The sequence below is a fragment of the Amblyraja radiata genome, chromosome 1 (genome assembly GCF_010909765.2).
Source record: "Amblyraja radiata isolate CabotCenter1 chromosome 1, sAmbRad1.1.pri, whole genome shotgun sequence".
NCBI classification, from domain to species: domain Eukaryota; kingdom Metazoa; phylum Chordata; class Chondrichthyes; order Rajiformes; family Rajidae; genus Amblyraja; species Amblyraja radiata.
The window spans coordinates 21,641,721-21,661,273 of record NC_045956.1 but is presented as its reverse complement, the minus strand read 5'-3'; the positions used below and the strand labels follow the sequence as shown (position 1 = coordinate 21,661,273).

At 47.1% G+C, this 19,553-nt stretch overlaps 1 long non-coding RNA gene across 1 annotated transcript; it reads left to right on the top strand.

Moving 5' to 3' along the window:
• The first annotated feature begins 3,415 nt into the window (after positions 1–3,415).
• Positions 3,416–6,704, top strand: LOC116970375. Its single transcript, XR_004411183.1, has 2 exons — positions 3,416–3,555; positions 6,442–6,704. It is a non-coding gene; the product is annotated as an uncharacterized LOC116970375 (long non-coding RNA).
• The last annotated feature ends 12,849 nt before the right edge of the window (positions 6,705–19,553 follow it).

Genomic DNA, 19,553 nt, shown 5'->3' with positions numbered 1-19,553 from the left:
CCATGAAACCACAGGGAACCTGCCCTTTCACCCTCATTCTTTTCAGACACTGAGGGACCAAAACGATCCTTGCAGGTGAAGCAGCAATTTACTTCATTTCTTCCAAATGGCTGTACTGCATATGGTGCACATTATGTGGTCTATTCTACACTGGAGAAGCCAAATGCAGTTTTGAAGACCACATTGCACTACACCTCCATTCAATCCATTAAAGTTATTATGGATTCAGATTTACATTTCGACAGTCACATCAAATCAGTGACAAAATCGGCCTACTATCACCTCAAAAACGTAGCAAGATTAAGAGGACTCATGTCAGCTCAAGACTTAGAAAAACTTGTACATGCCTTTATTACTAGTAGGCTAGATTATTGTAACGGTCTCCTTGCAGGTCTTCCGAAAAAAACTGTCAGGCAGCTACAGCTTGTTCAGAACACTGTTGTTAGAGTTCTAACAAAGACCAAAAAATTTGAACACATTACACCAATTCTTAAATCCTTACATTGGCTCCCTGTATGTCAGAGAATTGATTTCAAAATCCTGCTGCTCACCTATAAATCACTACATGGTTTAGGGCCAAAGTATATCACTGACATGCTTCCACTATATAAGCCTTCTAGACCGCTAAGATCTTCTGAGACCAATCTGTTAGTGATTCCCAGAGTAAATACAAAACATGGGAAAGCAGGATTTAGTTACTATGCAACAAATAGCTGGAATAAACTTCCTGAAGATTTAAAACTTGCCTCAACTTTGACCATTTTTAAAAGAAGACTGAAAACTTTTATGTTTACTTTAGCTTTCAGCTAAATCTTAACTACATTGCACTTTTAACTTTTGCACTTTTTATAATGCATTTTTATCTTTGCTTTTATTTTATTTTAATTCTTCTATTTTATTTCATTTTATTATTTCATTTTATTGTATGACATGTTTTTGTGTGAAGCACTTTGTGTCTGCCGTGTATGAAATGTGCTATATAAATAAAGTTGCCTTGCCTTGCCTAAAGTAACCCCTGAACTTCCTGTTTCACATTGATCCTCTATTCCAGAACCCACTCTGATCTTTCTGTCTTTGGCCTCATACACTATTTCAAAGAAACCAAATGTAAGTACAAAACTCAACAACACTTCATCTTTCATCCAGGCAAATACAGCCCTCAGAACTCAATATCAAATTCACCAATGCCAGATAACCAGTTTTTTCCTGCCTATATCAGGACTGGCCAGTTGTTATATCATTTAATCTGCTATAACATTACTTCAGTTCTCTCCACAGATGCTGCCTGATCTGCGTACTTCCAACATTCTCTATTAATTTAGTTTTCCAACTCCATGCCTCACCATATCTGAGGAAGGATGTAACGGCCTTGGAGAGGGTCCAGAGGAGGTTTACAAGAATGATCTCAGGAATGAGTGGGTTAACATATGATGAGCGTTTGATGGCACTGGGCCGCTACTCGCTTGAGTTTAGAAGGATGAGGGGGCAACTCATTGATACCTACCGAATATTGAACAGCTTGGATAGAGTGAACGTGGAGAGGATGTTTCCACTAGTTGGGGAATCTAGGACTGGAGGCCATAGCCTCAGAATTAAACGACGTTCCTTTAAGAAGATGAGGAATTTCTTTAGTCAGAGGGTGGTGAATCTGTGGAATTCGTTACCAAGTCAATGGATATTCTTGAGGCAGAGATAGATTGATTCAATAGACAATAGGAGTAGGCCATTCGGCCCTTCAAGCCAGCACCGCCATTCAATGTGATCATGGCTGATCATCCACAAATCAGTACCCAGTTCCTGCCTTCTCCCCATTTCCCCTGACTCCGCTATCTTCAAGAGCCCCATCTAGCTCTCTCTTGAAAGTATCCAGAGAACCGGCCTCCACCGCTCTTTGAGGCAGATAATTCCACACTCACACCTCTCTTGATTAGTACGGGTGTCAAGGGTTATGGGGAGAAGGCAGGAGAGTGGCGTTAGGGGGGAGAGACAGATCTGCCATGATTGAATGGCAGAGTAGACTTGATGGGCCGAATGGCCCAATTCTGCTCCTATCACTTATGACCTCATGATATTGTTTTTCGTTTCTTTCTGTGCCTTCCCTCCTTTCCCTCTCTTCGCATTCCTTCAGGCAGATTAACCATGGCTGCAAGTATCCAGCATGGCAATAATAGCATTTGTATCACTTACTCTCTCCCCAGACACAGATATTCTCTTTGTTCTCGCCATCTCTCCGACTGAAAACAAACCTGTTTTCCCATTTTTCCTGTTCTGATGAAATATCAACATTCCTCTCTCCACAGATACCGACTGGCCTGTTGAGTATCTCCAGCAATTCTATCCTATTCTTGGAGGACAACATTGACAACACCGCGTGGTGCCAGTAATGGCTGCCTCGCCAACAGTCTGTCTGTCCCTTCCTTCTTTGTTGTTGGTTTGTATGTTAAATGTATGTTTTTAGTGTTCTTTAGCTTGTTTTATGTGGGGGGGGGGGGTGGAATTTTTTTCTAATCTCTTACTTCGACGGAGATGCGATATTTTTCCGTATCATATCTCCGTCCGCACTACGGCCTAACATCGAGGAGTTGGCGCCTTCGCTGGAGACCGACTTTGAGAGCTCCACTGCGGGAGCTTCGACTGTCCCGACGTGGGAGCTTCGATCGCCGCAATGTGAGAGCTTCGACCGCCGGCTGCGGGGCTTCGATCACCCTGACTACGGAAGGTTCGACTGCCCCGACCGCGGGAAAATAAAAGAGGATGAAGATTGGACTTTATTGCCTTCCATCACAGTGAGGAACGTGGGGAATCTGCTGTGGTGGATGTTTATGTTAACTATTATGTAGTTGTGTGTCTTGTTGCTTTTGTATTTAGCATGGCTGTATGGTAATTCAAATTTCACTGTACCTTAACTGGAATGATAATATTGATCAAAATTCAGGTGTGACAAAATGGAGGATCTCTACATTTGCAGAACCTGCTTGGTGACTTTCTGCAAATAGCTGCAGCCATGAAGGTCATGGCTCCAGGGTGTCTGGGTCCTGGGAGGAAGCAGAACAGAGAGATGTCCAGATGCCTCCATAATTCTTAAGATGTATGAGGGTTTTACAGAAAGAGCTGGGCTGGGCTGCAAATGCATGTTCAGGATTGGCTACAGGATAGGGTGTTTTACTAGTATTGTCAATAATGTTACATGGTGTTGTCAGGGGACCTTGAAACCCCCCCCCCCCCCCCCCCAGTTTGAGTACATGACACGCGATTACTGAGGAGCTGCGGTGTTAGGACCTGGGGCGTTACTGAACTGCACCAGCGCTGTCTGTGGATTGGAGACCAATCCCATGCGCCGACTGCCAAGTGATCCAGGACACAAAGGAGGGGGAACCTCTTCTGAAGGGCGGTAAATTCAGTATAAACTCGGAGATCATGCATAGAACACTTCTACTCCAACTGTCTGATCCACACTGTGAGGAACTCAGTGTAAAGCGATGAAGGCTCTACAGTTAATGGTCGGGATCCTGCTGGTGACCGCGCAAGTCACCGTTCAACTGGCAGGGGGGTCTGGTACGTGTCCATTTGGTTCTGTGATCACTGCGTGGTAAAATATATATAATTGTAAACGTAAACACCATCGTCTCAAGAATTAAACCAGGATTAGTGCATTGTAGAGGTATGATTTCAATGTTTTTTTATTTGAAGTATTTTTAAGATTATTTAGGGCCAACATGAGAGATGGGAGCAGGTGATTATTATTTTTGGTATTGCTCGACCTCCAAAAACCGGGGGATAATAATACAGGCCATCCCCCAGCTCAAAAAGTGGGGGGATATATCCTCCACCCAACCCCCTGATCGACGCCAATTCCTTCCACGGTACAGAGAATTTGACAACAAAACTTTTAAATGTGTTATAATTTCAAGTGCTATTTTTTTGTTTGTAGTTGGATAAAAGGACAAGAAATAATCATAATATTTCCTGAATTTGCAAAGTCATACAAATTATGTTTAGCTTGGGGGAAAAATCTGAGTATTTTGAAAGTATGCGTTCTCCTTTTGACATATTTCATTTTGATTTGAATTTAGAATCATCAAACCATGACATTAATAAAGGGGGTATATGTTTGTGGAAACGTTACTTTTTTTAAAGTAAGACTTTCGAGAAATCTAAAATGCATTAGAAATATATATTTCAAAGCACTGAGTCTCTTGCCCACTGTGGGTGAATCTTGGACCAGAGGACAGATTTAAGGTGACGGGAAAAAGATTTCATAGGAATCTGAGGAGTACCATTTTCCACACAAAAGGTGGTGGGTAGTGCTTCTACTCAGCGGCTGTGGAAAGCATCTTGTCCGGAAATATTACAATCTGGTTTGGGAATTGCTCTGCCCAGGACAAGAAGGCTCTGCAGAGAGTAGTGCGTTCGGCCGAATGCACTATGGGAACTTCACTCGCCCTCCTACAGGAACTATACATCAGGAGGTGCAACTCCAGAGCCAATAAAATCATGGGAGACCCCTTCCACCCCTGCAACGGACTGTTCCAGCTGCTACGGTCAGGCAAATGCCTCAGTTGCCATGCTGTGAGAACGGAGAGGTTGAGAAGGAGTTTCTTCCCAGAGGCCATTCGGACTGTAAACTCCAATCTCACCAGGGATTAACTTTACTGTACCACTCTACTGATTTTTTTTAAATTGCTGTTTTTTCCTCTTTTCCTTCCGCCCACAATATTCAATATGGGAAAGAATATGTGATTCTGTTACATTCTGTTTGTAGTTTGTTTGGTTGTTTGTTTGTTTGTCTTTTTGCACAAAGTCCGCGAGCATTGCCACTTTTCATTTCACTGCACATCTCGTATGTATATGTGATGAATAAACTTGACTTGACTTGGGTGTATGGTACAAGCTGCCAGAGGATGTAGTTGACGCAGGGACTATCCCAACATTTAAGAAACAGTTAGACTGATACATGTATAGGACAGGTTTGGAGGGATATGTACCAAAAGCAGGTAGTGTAGCTGGGACATTTTGGCGGGTGTGGGCAAGTTGGGCCGAAGGGCATGTTTTCACACTGTATCACTCTATGACTACATTATATCTTCACCATGCATGAATGCTTCAAAATCAAGTGGTCAAATTTTATTGCCATATACTCAAGCATTGAAACATAGAAAATAGGTGCAGGAACAGGCCATTCAGCCCTTCGAGCCAGCACTGCCATTCAATATGATCATGGTTCTTCATCTAAAATCAGCACCCCTTTCCTGTTTTTTCCCCATATTCTTTGATTTCACTAGCCCCAAGAGCCAAATGTGACTCTCTCTTGAAAACATCCAGTGAATTGGCCTCCACTGTCTTCTGTGGCAGAGAATTCCACAGATTCACAACTCTCTGAGTGAAGAAAGTTTGTCCTCATCTCAGTCCTAAACGGCCTACCCTTTATTCTTAAACTGTGACCCTTGGTTCTGAACACCCCCAACATCGGGAACATTTTTCCTGCAGTTACAGTAAGTGAAAATCTAGCAGGCAAGCAGGATGCTTTCTCCAACCACCCCCATTTGAAGGCCACTATTTTCTGCCGCATCTACCCAGTGCTTGGTACCTACTTCCAGCAGCCACTGGTTGTCCTCCAGGATGCACCTGGTCCATGCCGGTCACCAGTGCTAATTTGGCGCAGAGGCTCTCACGGCAGCGGCGCAACGCCTCCGACGGCCCGGGACTCTTGCACTGAGGCGGCTCCATGGCCGGAGCTGCAGCGAGCGACTCGCCAGTCTGGCAAACACTCGCCAGCCCCGGCTCCCCGTCCGCATCTGCCCCCGCCGGAGCTTCTACTTCCATCCCTCCCTCCGCCCCGGCTCTCCAGGACCAGGTTGTTCAGAGCACAGTAGCGCCTCGTCCAAAGCTGGAGACATTGAAACATATCTAGCCAAAAAAAGTGGGGGGGCTGCAACCCCCCCCCCCCCCCCCCCCCCCCCGGTTCTGCGGCCCATGATTCGTGTTGCATTACACGTCGGAGCTGTGAAATGATATTACTAAATGAGGCCATTCTCTCCATCAAGCCCATCTCTCTCTATCTCCATCTCTCGTTCTCTCACTCTCTCTCTCTCTCTCTCTCTCTCTGTCACCTTTCCCCGTTCCCCTCCTACACCCTCTCCCTCTCTCTGTCCCTTCTGACCCTCAACCCCCTCTCTCTTTCCCTCACTTTCTCTCCCATTCACACCCCCTCTCCACCCCCTACACACACACACACACACACACACGGTCACACACACATACACACACACACGGTCACAAACGCACAATTACATATTGGTACCACTTCCTCTTTTCTCCACTGTAAGTCCACTCATCACCACCATACGCCAAACAAAATATTTTATTTTATGATTTCTACTTGTTCTTGCTCGCTTTACCATGCGATCAATTGATACATTCTTGCTTTGTAATTTCATGCAGACTATCCGAGTGATGTGGAGAACTATGATGCCCCAAAGATGGTGAAACGAGAGCATGATCGGCGGCAGAATATTGCACCACCAGGATTGGATTTTGCAGAGGGAACTAATCAATGATTCAGATGTAAATTCCATGAAGTCCAAGCTAGCTGGAGTAACCATGACTTGTCGACAGGACAACAATCTTTTTGTGATTAAGTAGCTCTCATAACCCCTAACCCCTAGCCCACATAAATATACCACACTGCGGTTCTTGTAGCGTCACCTCCGTGTCTTGAATTTCTTCATGGCCCGTTCTTCCAAGGATGGTGTGTTTGGGTTTTGTGACAGAGTGGGAGATATGTGGGATTTACAAGACGTGCAATCTCTGGAATTGGTGAAGTATACCTCAGAATTGAAAGTCAACATAAAGGAAGTCCCAGTGTCTTTGGGATTGAAATGTTACACGCAACACTTCCACGAGTATTAGATTTACCAGGATATTACCAGAACGAGGGTCTGAGGTGTCGGGCGAGGTTGAGCATGCTGGGACCCTATTCCTTGGAATGCAGGAGGATGAGGGGTGATCTTATAGAGGTGTATAAAATCATGAGCGGAATAGATCGGGTAGATGCACAGTCTATTGCCCAGAGCAGGGGAATCGAGGACCAGAGGACATGGGTTTAAGGTGAAGGGGGAAAGATTTACTAGGAATCTGAGGGGTAACTTTTCCATACAGAGTGTGGTGGGAGTATTGGACAAGCTGCCAGAGGAGGTAGTTGAGGCGGGGACTATTGCAACTGTTTAAGAAACAGTTAGACAGGTATGTGGATAGGACAAGTTTGGAGGGATTTGGACCGAACACGGGCAGGTGGGACTAGAGTAGCTATGACATGTTGGCCGGTGTGGGCAAGTTGGACCGAAGGGCCTGTTTCCACCCGTATCACTCTGTGAGTCTATGAGTGAGCAAAACGGGTAATACAATTATAAAACACCAAACCAACGCAGCCAAATTCGGTGGTGTTATGGTGCAGACGGTTGCCACAATTTGCTGGAAAGCCACAGAAACGCTTTGAAATATTTCACCAATATTTGCCTCTTCCCACAACCATGCACCTTCCATTGATTTCCTCCTTCCCTCTGCGTTTTTGAGGTATGAGGTATCCAAGTTCCATGAGGTATCCATGTTCTACATGAACCGGGATCTGTGCACCGGTTGCTTTTCATTTGCAGCGACTTTACACGCGAAAAGTCACCAGTTCGATCCTTGGCAGGAACATACTTTTGGCTCGTGGCCATGTTTCCCAATCAAACGCGTTTATTGTCGTTCCCATTGACATTAAGCACAGCTGCCCAAAGATCCCGCTGTAACATTCACTAATACATGTTTGAAGTTACCCGATCGAACACCTATACCCACCGGCAGCTGGATGATGGACAGAACCAGTCCTTCATCCGTCATGAAACATAATTACTCAGACATGTTATCTCCGTGTCTGGATTTTTCGAGCGAGGTTCCTTCTCCATCTCTGTCTTCCTCGCTCTTTCTTTATCTCAATCTGTTAAGTAGAGGACGATGTTTTCAATTTCTCTTAAGCCGTTCAGATGTGAAATACCGTCTTAATGCTTCTTACACACAGAAAGAAATGCTAAAGGTCGTGCGATCTTCTGTTTGACAGCTGTTTAGCGACGGAAACCTGGCGTTTTATATGTGATTCCGCACTCACCTTTAGAGTTTACTCACAATGTCTCCTCAGTACACGGTTGCGTTGGCATTGACAATAAATGTTGATATTGTCAGCGACATGCACATTTTGACGCTAGTTCGGTATTCCGACCGCGCATGCACAGGTCATGGGTCGCTCGGAATAAACAATCTCGGTGGCCTTGCCTCTGCATGGGTGCAGACCTGCGTCTGGTCCCTAACCAGTCGCCGCTGGGCCGTCCCCATCCCCTCCCGAGTTTGCCGTCCGGGGGTGGCAAAGGACAGCCGGGGTGGTCCCGGGCCGGCGGGTGCGCGGAGGGGGTGGCGCCGGCTCCAGCTCGGCTCTGCCTGTCCCGTCGCAGCGGAAGCCCAGGCCCGCAGGCGGCACGGAAAAGAAGCACCAACTCCAGCTCAACTACGCCCGTCCTGCTGGCGGCACAGGCAGAGTCGAGCTGGGGCCGGGGCCTCCTCCACGCTGGCTGCGGGCCTGGGCCTCTCCTCCACGCTGGCTGCGGGCCTGGGCCAACACTCCCATATTGAGGCAACCAGATGAGTTTCTTTAATCCTTTTGAAAACCAGTAATGTGTCTAGGATGAATTTAAAGGCATGGTTAAAATATAAAATGTTGAATAACTTATCACAAACCACCACAATGTTGGTTATTCATGCTTACCAGGGCTGCCAACATTGGGTGAGAGTTGAGAGTGAGAAATTGCGAGGGAGCATTGCTGAACTGAAGACAGCGTGAGAATTCTGTCTTCAGCATGAGAATTGGCTGAAATGCGTGACTCTCACGCTCAAAGCGTGAGAGTTTGCAGCCCTGTCTAAGGCCAGGATGTGACAACAGACGCACAGGGAGACACATACACAAAGGAAGACATACACACACACACACACACACAGGGAGACAGACACACACACACACACAGGGAGACAGACACACACACACATAGGGATACACACACATACACACAGGGAGACACACACACGGGGAGACACACACATACAGGGATACACACACACACGGAGACACACACACACAGGGAGACACACACTCACAGGGAGACACACTCACAGGGAAACACACACACAGGGAGACACACTCACAGGGAAACACACACACACGGGGACACACACACACACACAGGGAGACACACGGGGACACACACACACACAGGGACTCACAAACACACACACAGGGAGACACACTCACAGGGAGACACATACACACACACAGGGAAACACACTCACACACACAAAGGAAGACACACACACACACACAGGGAGACACACACACAGGGAGACACACACACATAGGGAGACACAGCTCGCATGGCTACGAGTGGCCTCCATCACCGGACAGCGGAACCGACTGCCATCTCAACGCCTTCTGCCGGCCCGCTCACCTCTGGCAGTGCTGTCCGTCTGAACAGTGAGGGGACCAGCTCAACAGCAAAGATCATAGAGCGGAGTGTGTCAGCGGGTGATGGATAACATCACAGCGGGGCGGTGGAGCTTAGTCATGTGTCAGCGCGAACACAAGGGATCAATTGAGGTTACGCGCAGCGACTCTGGAGAGAAGATCCTTCTTTAGACTGAAATGAACTCTCGTCGGTGAGAGTACTTGTGATTGTCTGAAGAAGGGTCTCGACCAGAACAGCAACCCTCTCCCCAGAGCCCCTGCCCGTCCCGCTGCGCCACCACAGACAGGGAGTTGAAGGTAGACACCTTCCACCTTCAACTTCAGAGCCAAACAAAAAACACAGAGTGCTGGAGGAACTCAGCGGGCAAGGCAGCACCCGCGGAGGGAACACATCACTTATCAGGAGCCGCCACGGGCCAGGACTCCCCCCCCCCCCCCCCCCCCCCACCCAACAGAAAGGAACCGCAGATGCAGCCATCACCGCAAAACGTCTAAGAATTAACTGTAGATGCTGGAAAATCGAAGGTAGACAAAAATGCTGGAGAAACTCAGCGGGAGCGGATGTGAGGCAGCATCTATGGAGCGAAGAAATAGCCAACGTTTATGTAGTTGTGTGTCTTGTTGCTTTTGTTTTTAGCACGATTGTATGGTAATTCAAATTTCACTGTACCTTATGATAATATTGATCAAAATTCAGATGTCACGAAATGGAGGATCTCTGCATTTGCAGAACCTGCTTGGTGACTTTCTGCAAATAGCTGCAGCCATGGTCGTGGGAGGAAGCCAGAACAGAGAGATGTCCAGATGTCTCCATAATTCTTAAGCTGTACTAGACCAAGTGCAGACCCGTTGGGTCTGTTCCCCCAATGTGCGGTTGTGTGGGGGGGGGGGGGGGGGGGGGGAGGCGGCATGCAGCGTCACACACTAACGATCCCCCCCCCCCCGCACTCACGCTAATTACCCCCCTTGATATTATATTAATATTATTAATTTGCTCCTTTTACCCCATAACCACCCTATCTACTGACGCATAGCCCCCAACTTGCAGTCACATCTAGAGAGGGGGGGGGGGGTGGGGGTAGAGAGTGAGGGCAGAGAGAGAAGGGGCAGAGACACAGAGAGAGACAGAGACACAGAGAGAGGGGCAAGAGGGATGGGGGGGTGGAGAGGAGGATAAGAGGGAGGGTGGGTGAGGGGGGAAAGGTGGGGGAGGAGGGGAGGAGAGAGAGAGGGTGAGAGTGAGGGGGAGAGAGTGAGGGGGAGAGAGAGGCGGTGCTGAGAGGGGGGAGAGGTGGGGACCAGGGAGGTGGAAGGGTGGAGGGAAAAGGGTAGGGGGTGTGGAGGGGAGGGGGTTTAGGGAAGGGGGGAGGGTGGGGGAGGGGATGGAGGGGAGGAGGGGAGAGAGAGAGAGCGGGGGGGAGAGAGGGGGGAGAAGAGAGGGGGAGGGGGGGAGAGGGAGGAGAGGGAGAGAGAGAGGTTGTGCTGAGAGGGGGGTGAGATGAGGGGAGGGGGAGAGGTGGGGAGCAGGGAGGGGGAGGGAGGGTGGAGGGGGGGTTAGGGGAGGGACGGTGGGGGAGGGGATGGAGGGGAGGAAAAAGAGGGGGGAGAGAGAGGGGAGGAGGGGGGAGAGGAGAGGGAGAGGAGAGGAGAGGGGGGGGAGGAGAGGGGGGAAGAGGAGGAGGGGGGGGAGAGGAGGAGGGGGAGAGGAGGGGGAGTAGAGAAGAGGGGGGGAGAGGAGAGGGGGGAGAGGAGGGGGGGAGAGGAGAGTGGGGGGAGAGGAGAGGGGGGAGAGGAGAGGGGAGAGGAGAGGGAGGGGGGAGAGGAGAGGGAGGGGGGAGAGGAGAGGGAGGGGGGGAGGAGAGGGAGGGGGGAGAGGAGAGGGAGGGGGGAGAGGAGAGGGGGAGAGACGAGGGGGGGGGGAGAGGAGAGGGGGGAGGAGATAGGGTGGGTTGCTAGTATTGTCAATAATGTTGCATGGTGTAGGCCCCATTGAATATTTTGGCAAGGAAAGGAACCTTGATGGAAATGTTTATGTTACCAGGAGAAATGTTTCTTTACTTTGTTGAACTCTCTGCTACCTAGAACCATCTGTAGAAACAATGTAATGGGGTATTTTGTAATTGGGTTAGGGAACTGTTAATAAATGTATTATATGATCTTTATTTATGATTGGCTTGTAGGGGTTGCCAACTCTCTAATCCAGGCAGCATCCTGTTAAATCTCTTCTGCACCCCCTCTCCATGCTCTCTCGTCAGTCTGAAGAAGGGTTTTGGCCCAAAACGTTGCGTATTTCCTTCGCTCCATAAATGCTGCTGCACCCGCTGAGTTTCTCCAGCACTGTTGTCTACCTCCAAGCTCTCTACATCCTTCCAGTAATGAGGGTGCCACTCGTGGGCGGAAATCGCATTTAAAACATGGGGAAGATGGGGGGGGGGGGGGGGGGGGCAATGAGGCCTGACATCTAGGACAGGGGGTCGGCAACCTACGGCCCACGGGCCGGATCCTGCCCTTAACCCGAAATACGCAGCCGTATTTTTTTTCAATTCGTTTTCGCGACCTGGGAACTGCAGCCATTCCCGGGCGGTTTTGCTGTTTCACAAAACACGGGAGGGGTTGTCCCCCACCTCCTAAAACATGGAGGGGACAAGTCCCCGATGTGTCCCCCAGTTTGAGTACATGACACGCGATTACTGACGAGCTGCGGTGTTAGGACCTGGGGCGTTACTGAACTACACCAGCGCTGTCTGTTGATTGGAGACCAATCCCATGCGCCGACTGCCAAGTGACCCAGGACACAAAGGAGGGGGAACCTCTTCTGAAGGGCGGTAAATTCAGTATAAAATTAGTGCACACTCGGAGATCATGCATAGAACACTTCTACTCCAACTGTCTGATCCACACTGTGAGGAACTCAGTGTAAAGCGATGAAGCCTCTACAGTTAATGGTCGGGATCCTGCTGGTGACCGCGCAAGTCACCGTTCAACTGGCAGGGGGGTCTGGTACGTGTCCATTTGGTTCTGTGATCACTGCGTGGTAAAATATATATAATTGTAAACGTAAACACCATCGTCTCAAGAATTAAACCAGGATTAGTGCATTGTAGAGGTATGATTTCAATGTTTTTTTATTTGAAGTATTTTTAAGATTATTTAGGGCCAACATGAGAGATGGGAGCAGGTGATTATTATTTTTGGTATTGCTCGACCTCCAAAAACCGGGGGATAATAATACAGGCCATCCCCCAGCTCAAAAAGTGGGGGGATTTATCCTCCACCCAACCCCCTGATCGACGCCAATTCCTTCCACGGTACAGAGAATTTGACCACAAAACTTTTAAATGTGTTATAATTTCAAGTGCTATTTTTGTTTGTAGTTGGATAAAGGGACAAGAACTAATCATAACATTTCCTGAATTTGCAAAGTCATACAAATAGTAAGATTAAACGAGAACTTACCAGTTTGAAGTTTGATCTTTATTTTATGAGGAGGAACGTTGAGGGACTACGTGAAGAACCCCGCCTACGGCGCATGCGTGTCATTCTTCAAAGCAGCGGTGTGAGGTCACAGATAGAAAATAATGACCTAAGATAGTAAGATTATTAAAGAGATACCAGTTTAAGATATGACCATATAAGGGTGGGAGCGGAGGGCACGTAGTCCCTCAACGTTCCTCCTCATAAAATAAAGATCAAACTTCAAACTGGTAAGTTCTCGTTTAATCTTACTATTTTACTTCGGAGTCACGTGAGTGACTTCGTGAAGACTTCAAAGCTCTGTGACCTCATGCCGTGGAACGAGTCCAATCTTCACAACTGCCTTGGTAGTTTGGGAGAAATTGTTACTGGTATTTAAAAAAAAACACAATGATACCAACATTTTTAAGCAAAATTGTAAATAATATTGATTAAATCAATTTATAAACCTTATAAGCTTCAGGTGTAAATTAAATAGAACTCAAAATTTTGCCCGAAAACGTTTCTTCTTTTCTAACTGGTTTGTTGTAATATGTGCGAAACGTTTTCTCTGATGACCATCCTGCAGTTCTGAGGATATTGTCCATCGGTACCTCCAGGCGATTAGCTGCTGATGTAGATGCAGCCCTGGTGGAGTGAGATTTGAATACATTAGTGTCCACTCCTGCCTGAACTAAGCAATATCTCAGCCACCGTGAAATGGTCTGAGTCGAGACTTTATGGTATGGCTTCTTATGGCTAATTAAAAGAGCCTTTTCATTGCCTCTGATAGCCTTCGTTCTGTCCATATATAACATGATGTGTTTTACTACACAGAGACGTTCATCCTGTGGATAGGCTATGAACTCTATCACCTGACCCGCTGATCCTGGTCTATTGTGCTTAATAAGGCCCTGGATCACGAAAATCAGCCTTCCTGTCGCCTCCGTCAAGTTATCCAATCTTAACTTCTGTAATGACTGGACCCTTTGCGCTGTGACCAGCGCCATAAGCATAACCATTTTCATAGTTAGATAGGTTAGCGGTAATGCCGTAGCCGGTGACCAATTCCGTAACATTTTTAGGACTACGCTCACATCCCAGATTTGGCTATATCTAGCCCTTGGTGGGTTAGTGTTAAAGATGCCTCGTAGCAGTTTTATTACTAGAGGATGTGAGCCGACACCCTGTCTTTCTGTGCCTTCCCATAAATAACTGGACAAGGCACTCCTAGCACTATTGACCGTGCTGTAACTGAGTCCTTCAAAGTGCAGGCTTGTGAGGAATTCTAGGACAGCTGGAATATCCACCTTTCTGTGGTCTAGATTGTTGTCCAGGCAGTATTTAGTCCATTTCTTGACATGACATAAATATTGTTTTTGAGTGGAAAGTCTCTGTGCTGCTGTGATCATGTCCACAGTTCTATCAGATAAACCATATGCCGAAATGGTTCCTTCAGAGTCTACAACCCAATAAATTTAGATAATTATGGCAAGGATGGCTGTCCCCAGTCACCGGATGCACCAGCAACTGAGGACTATGTTTTAAAGTAATATATGGTGTAAGCACCAAATCCTGCAGCACCGAGAACCATGGTTGGGTAGGCCAATCAGGTACTATGAGAATCCCAGATGCCGAGTCTAGCTGAATTTTCCGTAGTACCCGATTGATGAGGCAGAAAGGAGGAAATGCATAAATGAACCATTTCCCCCAGTGCAAAGAGAATGCATCTGTAGCTTCTGCCTCAGGATCTGGTTCCCATGATATATACCTAGGTAACTGATGATTTAACCTGGATGCAAAAAGATCAATATCCGGCCTTCCGTACTTTGCTGTGATATCAGCAAATATCTTTCTGTCTAACATCCATTCCGTATTTTCATTAAATTTTCGTGACCTGGCGTCTGCCACTGAATTAAGTATCCCTGGTAGATACGTAGCCGATAACCAAATATTCCTTTGGATACACCATTCCCAAATATGGTTTGCCAATTCATCACAGGATATTGATATATTTCCACCCATATGATTTATATATGCCACCACCGTGGTATTGTCTATCTGCAATCTAACATGCTGGTTAATCATTCCCGAGCAATAAGATTTTAAACCATAAAAAGCACTCAACATTTCTAAGTAATTTATACCCTTTGTGGTAAGTAGGTTAGTTTCCTGTATATTCCATCTCCCTCGAGAGCTCGAGATGGTATCCGTTGCTCCCCAACCCAGTGCACTGGCATCTGTTTGTAATACCACAGATGGGTTTGGAATAACTATTGGGTTGGAGCTATATATAACATTTTGTTCCCACCATTGTAGTTCTTTTATAGCTCTAATTGTTAGCTCCATAGGCCTATCAAAATGGCCTCTATTAATTTTTAGTGCTCTAATTTTTTCCCCACAATCAAGATATCATCCAAATATGCCATCACTCTATAGTTTTGTTGTCTAAGAAATGCCAAAGCTGGTTTAAGAATTTTTGTGAATAATCTAGGGGCTGACGTTAGCCCGTTTGGTAGCGCCTTGTATTGCCAAAGCTGACCCATCCAATTAAATTTCAAAAACCGTCTGTGTTCTTCTCTGATGGGTACCGTATAGTAAGCACCTTGCAGATCAATACTTGCCATAAAGTAGCCTGCCGACACTAGCTCTGTAGCAGTACTAAAAGTATCCATTTTAAAATGAGCATATTGTACAAACTTATTAAGTGTTGATAAATCAATAATTATCCGGCAACCCCCATCTTTCTTATGTCTAATGAATATATTTGAGACAAATTCCTGTTGTTCATGTTTGGTTTTTTCCATTACTCCTTTCGTGAACAACCTTTGTATTTCAATTTTTGCTTTAGCTCTATCTAATTTGGTAAGCATATAAGTTCTGTCCGGTGTATGTTGTACTGGAGGTTCTTGTATGTGTATAAACTCTATAAGATATCCCTTAATACTGCTAAGGATATACCTATCCACAGTTAACTTACACCATGCTTCCAAATGAAATTGCAACCTCCCTCCAAGTTCTGTGCTCCTTATTAATTTTTGAGGCACAGACCCACCTACCTCCATGGTTATCGGTGGTGTTACTTTCTTGGTCTTAACCGAGGTTGCGGAGGGCCTTGAGGTTGAAAGTGGGGTAAATGTTGAAGTGGAGGCTTCCGCATTTTCCATTGTGGGCGTCCCGGGCCAACCCCTAAAAAAAAGGACGCTGTTGCTGGTTTCCTCTGGCCTCTCTCTAAGTTTTCGTACTATACATACTAGTACTTGCTTTTTTAGTCGTCCCATAAGGATGATACCGTTTTCCGACATATCCTTTGGTCGCTTTTATTAGGCCCAACGTTTTGGCCTCTTCCTCCAAATCTTAGACCTGTTTCGATAGGTCACCCCCAAACAACAAATTTTGAGGTTTTATGGCTGTCTGTTTGCACAGGATTGCAAATTTTGGGTCTAACGTTGGCTGAATAGCCCCATTCCTGATGTTGTTCAGTTCAAATTGAACATTGCAAAACAGTGCTAAAGCGTCTTTCATGTCATTGGACATATCCACATTTTCCAGCCTACGGGCCAAAGCTGTTATACCCGCCGAGAGTCCTTTACTAGCATTCTGTATTTTTATATCCAGACTCCGAATATCCTGCCCCACGTGTCTCCAAATGCTTCGGTTCACCTTGGGTACATTCAGAGCCGCACAATTTCGCGGAGGTAAATGTCTTGCCCATACCTCAGCTAAGGTATCAGTTTTGAGGTGATGGGTCGTCATATAATCAATGCTGGCCGCCATCCTGGCCTCTAGGTCTTTTCCAGTTTCTTCTTGCTGGAAATATGTGTGCACCATGTCCAGCAACTGTGTTCCCTCATCCTCCATATGGGAACGTGGCTCTGACTCTTGTTCAGAGTCCGAGTCAGGCAGCCCTTGAACACCCTCTTCAGATGAGGATGATATGTCCAGCAGCCTTTTCTGGCCATGCTCTGAGGGACTTACACCTGTATGTGTGCGGCTTTTATCCATTTTCTGGAGCCTGACACTATGGAGATGTTCCTCCCACAACCGCTCCAGCCGACTTTCGTGCTCTCCCGCACTAGTCGCTCGCGGGTGTTTCTTTTTAGCCCACCGCTCCTGCCGACTTTCGTGCCCTCGGGCACTAGTCGCACGCGGTTTAAATCGCAACTCGTCGCCATGCCTACCGGCTCTGGTTGCTCCCGGCCGCTGCAAACGCCGTTTTTCGCCGTCCCGGTACTCCTCCAAACAGATAGATGACGGCCCCACATGCTGCAGCCACTCGTACTGTTTTCCGAGCTCTGCAGATGCGATCGCTGCCGGCTGCTCTATGCCCTGCAGCTGGTCATCATCACTGCTATACAAGTAAGTATTTACCGGCGATTTTTCGGGCTCACTTTCCCAGCGGTTTCGTTTTGCGGTTCGCCTTCCCGCCCGGTCTAGAATTAGTTTTTCCCGGCGCGGGGTTTGAATCTGGCACAGCTGGCTCAACGCAAACTGCCTGTGCCGTCGGCTGCTGCTGCGGGTCCCCGGCACCTTTACCGCCGACATCCTGCAGCTTCTTCACAGCCTTTCTGCGTCCTCTATCCATTCCTAAAAAACGGTGAAAATGCAGAATCACTTACCTGCCGTCGACCGGCTTGTTAACTCTCCCGTTCAAGGGGACGTTCTCCCCAGGTCCGACACGTTCAATGCGTGTATGCGATATGACACGCATGCGCCGTAGGCGGGGTTCTTCACGAAGTCACTCACGTGACTCCGAAGTAAAATTATGTTTAGCTCGGGGGGAAAAATCTGAGTATTTTGAAAGTATGCGTTCTCCTTTTGACATATTTCATTTTGATTTGAATTTAGAATCATCAACCCATGACATTAATAAAGGGGGTATATGTTTGTGGAAACGTTACTTTTTTTAAAGTAAGACTTTCGAGAAATCTAAAATGCATTAGAAATATATATTTCAAAGCACTGAGTCTCTTGCCCACAGTGGGTGAATCTTGGACAAGAGGACAGATTTAAGGTGACGGGAAAAAGATTTCATAGGAATCTGAGGAGTACCATTTTCCACACAAAAGGTGGTGGGTAGTGCTTCTACTCAGCGGCTGTGGAAAGCATCTTGTCCGGAAATATTACAATCTGGTTTGGGAATTGCTCTGCCCAGGACAAGAAGGCTCTGCAGAATGCGTTCGGCCGAATGCACTATGGGAACTTCACTCGCCCCCCTGCAGGAACTATACATCAGGAGGTGCAACTCCAGAGCCAATAAAATCATGGGAGACCCCTTCCACCCCTGCAATGGACTGTTCCAGCTGCTACGGTCAGGCAAATGCCTCCGTTGCCATGCTGTGAGAACGGAGAGGTTGAGAAGGAGTTTCTTCCCAGAGGCCATTCGGACTGTAAACTCAAATCTCACCAGGGATTAACTTTACTGTACCAATCTACTGCTTTTTTTTAAATTGCTGTTTTTTCCCCTTTTCCTTCCGCCCACAATATTCAATATGGGAAAGAATATGTGATTCTGTTACATTCTGTTTGTAGTTTGTTTGGTTGTTTGTTTGTTTGTCTTTTTGCACAAAGTCCGCGAGCATTGCCACTTTTCATTTCACTGCACATCTCGTATGTATATGTGATGAATAAACTTGACTTGACTTGGGTGTATGGAACAAGCTGCCAGAGGATGTAGTTGAGGCAGGGGCTATCCCAACATTTAAGAAACAGTTAGACTGATACATGGATAGGACAGGTTTGGAGGGACATGTACCAAAAGCAGGTAGTGTAGCTGGGACATGTTGGCGGGTGTGGGCAAGTTGGGCCGAAGGGCATGTTTTCACACTGTATCACTCTATGACTACATTATATCTTCACCATGCATGAATGCTTCAAAATCAAGTGGTCAAATTTTATTGCCATATACTCAAGCATTGAAACATAGAAAATAGGTGCAGGAACAGGCCATTCAGCCCTTCGAGCCAGCACTGCCATTCAATATGATCATGGTTGTTCATCTAAAATCAGTACCCCTTTCCTGTTTTTTCCCCATATCCTTTGATTTCACTAGCCCCAAGAGCCAAATGTGACTCTCTCTTGAAAACATCCAGTGAATTGGCCTCCACTGCCTTCTGTGGCAGAGAATTCCACAGATTCACAACTCTCTGGGTGAAGAAAGTTTGTCCTCATCTCAGTCCTAAACGGCCTACCCTTTATTCTTAAACTGTGAACCCTGGTTCTGAACACCCCCAACATCGGGAACATTTTTCCTGCAGTTACAGTAAGTGAAAATCTAGCAGGCAAGCAGGATGCTTTCACCAACCACCCCCATTTGAAGGCCACTATTTTCTGCCGCATCTACCCAGTGCTTGGTACCTACTTCCAGCAGCCACTGGTTGTCCTCCAGGATGCACCTGGTCCATGCCGGTCACCAGTGCTAATTTGGCGCAGAGGCTCTCACGGCAGCGGCCCAACGCCTCCGACGGCCCGGGACTCTTGCACTGAGGCTGCTTCATCGCCGGAGCTGCAGCGAGCGACTCGCCAGTCTGGCAAACACTCGCCAGCCCCGGCT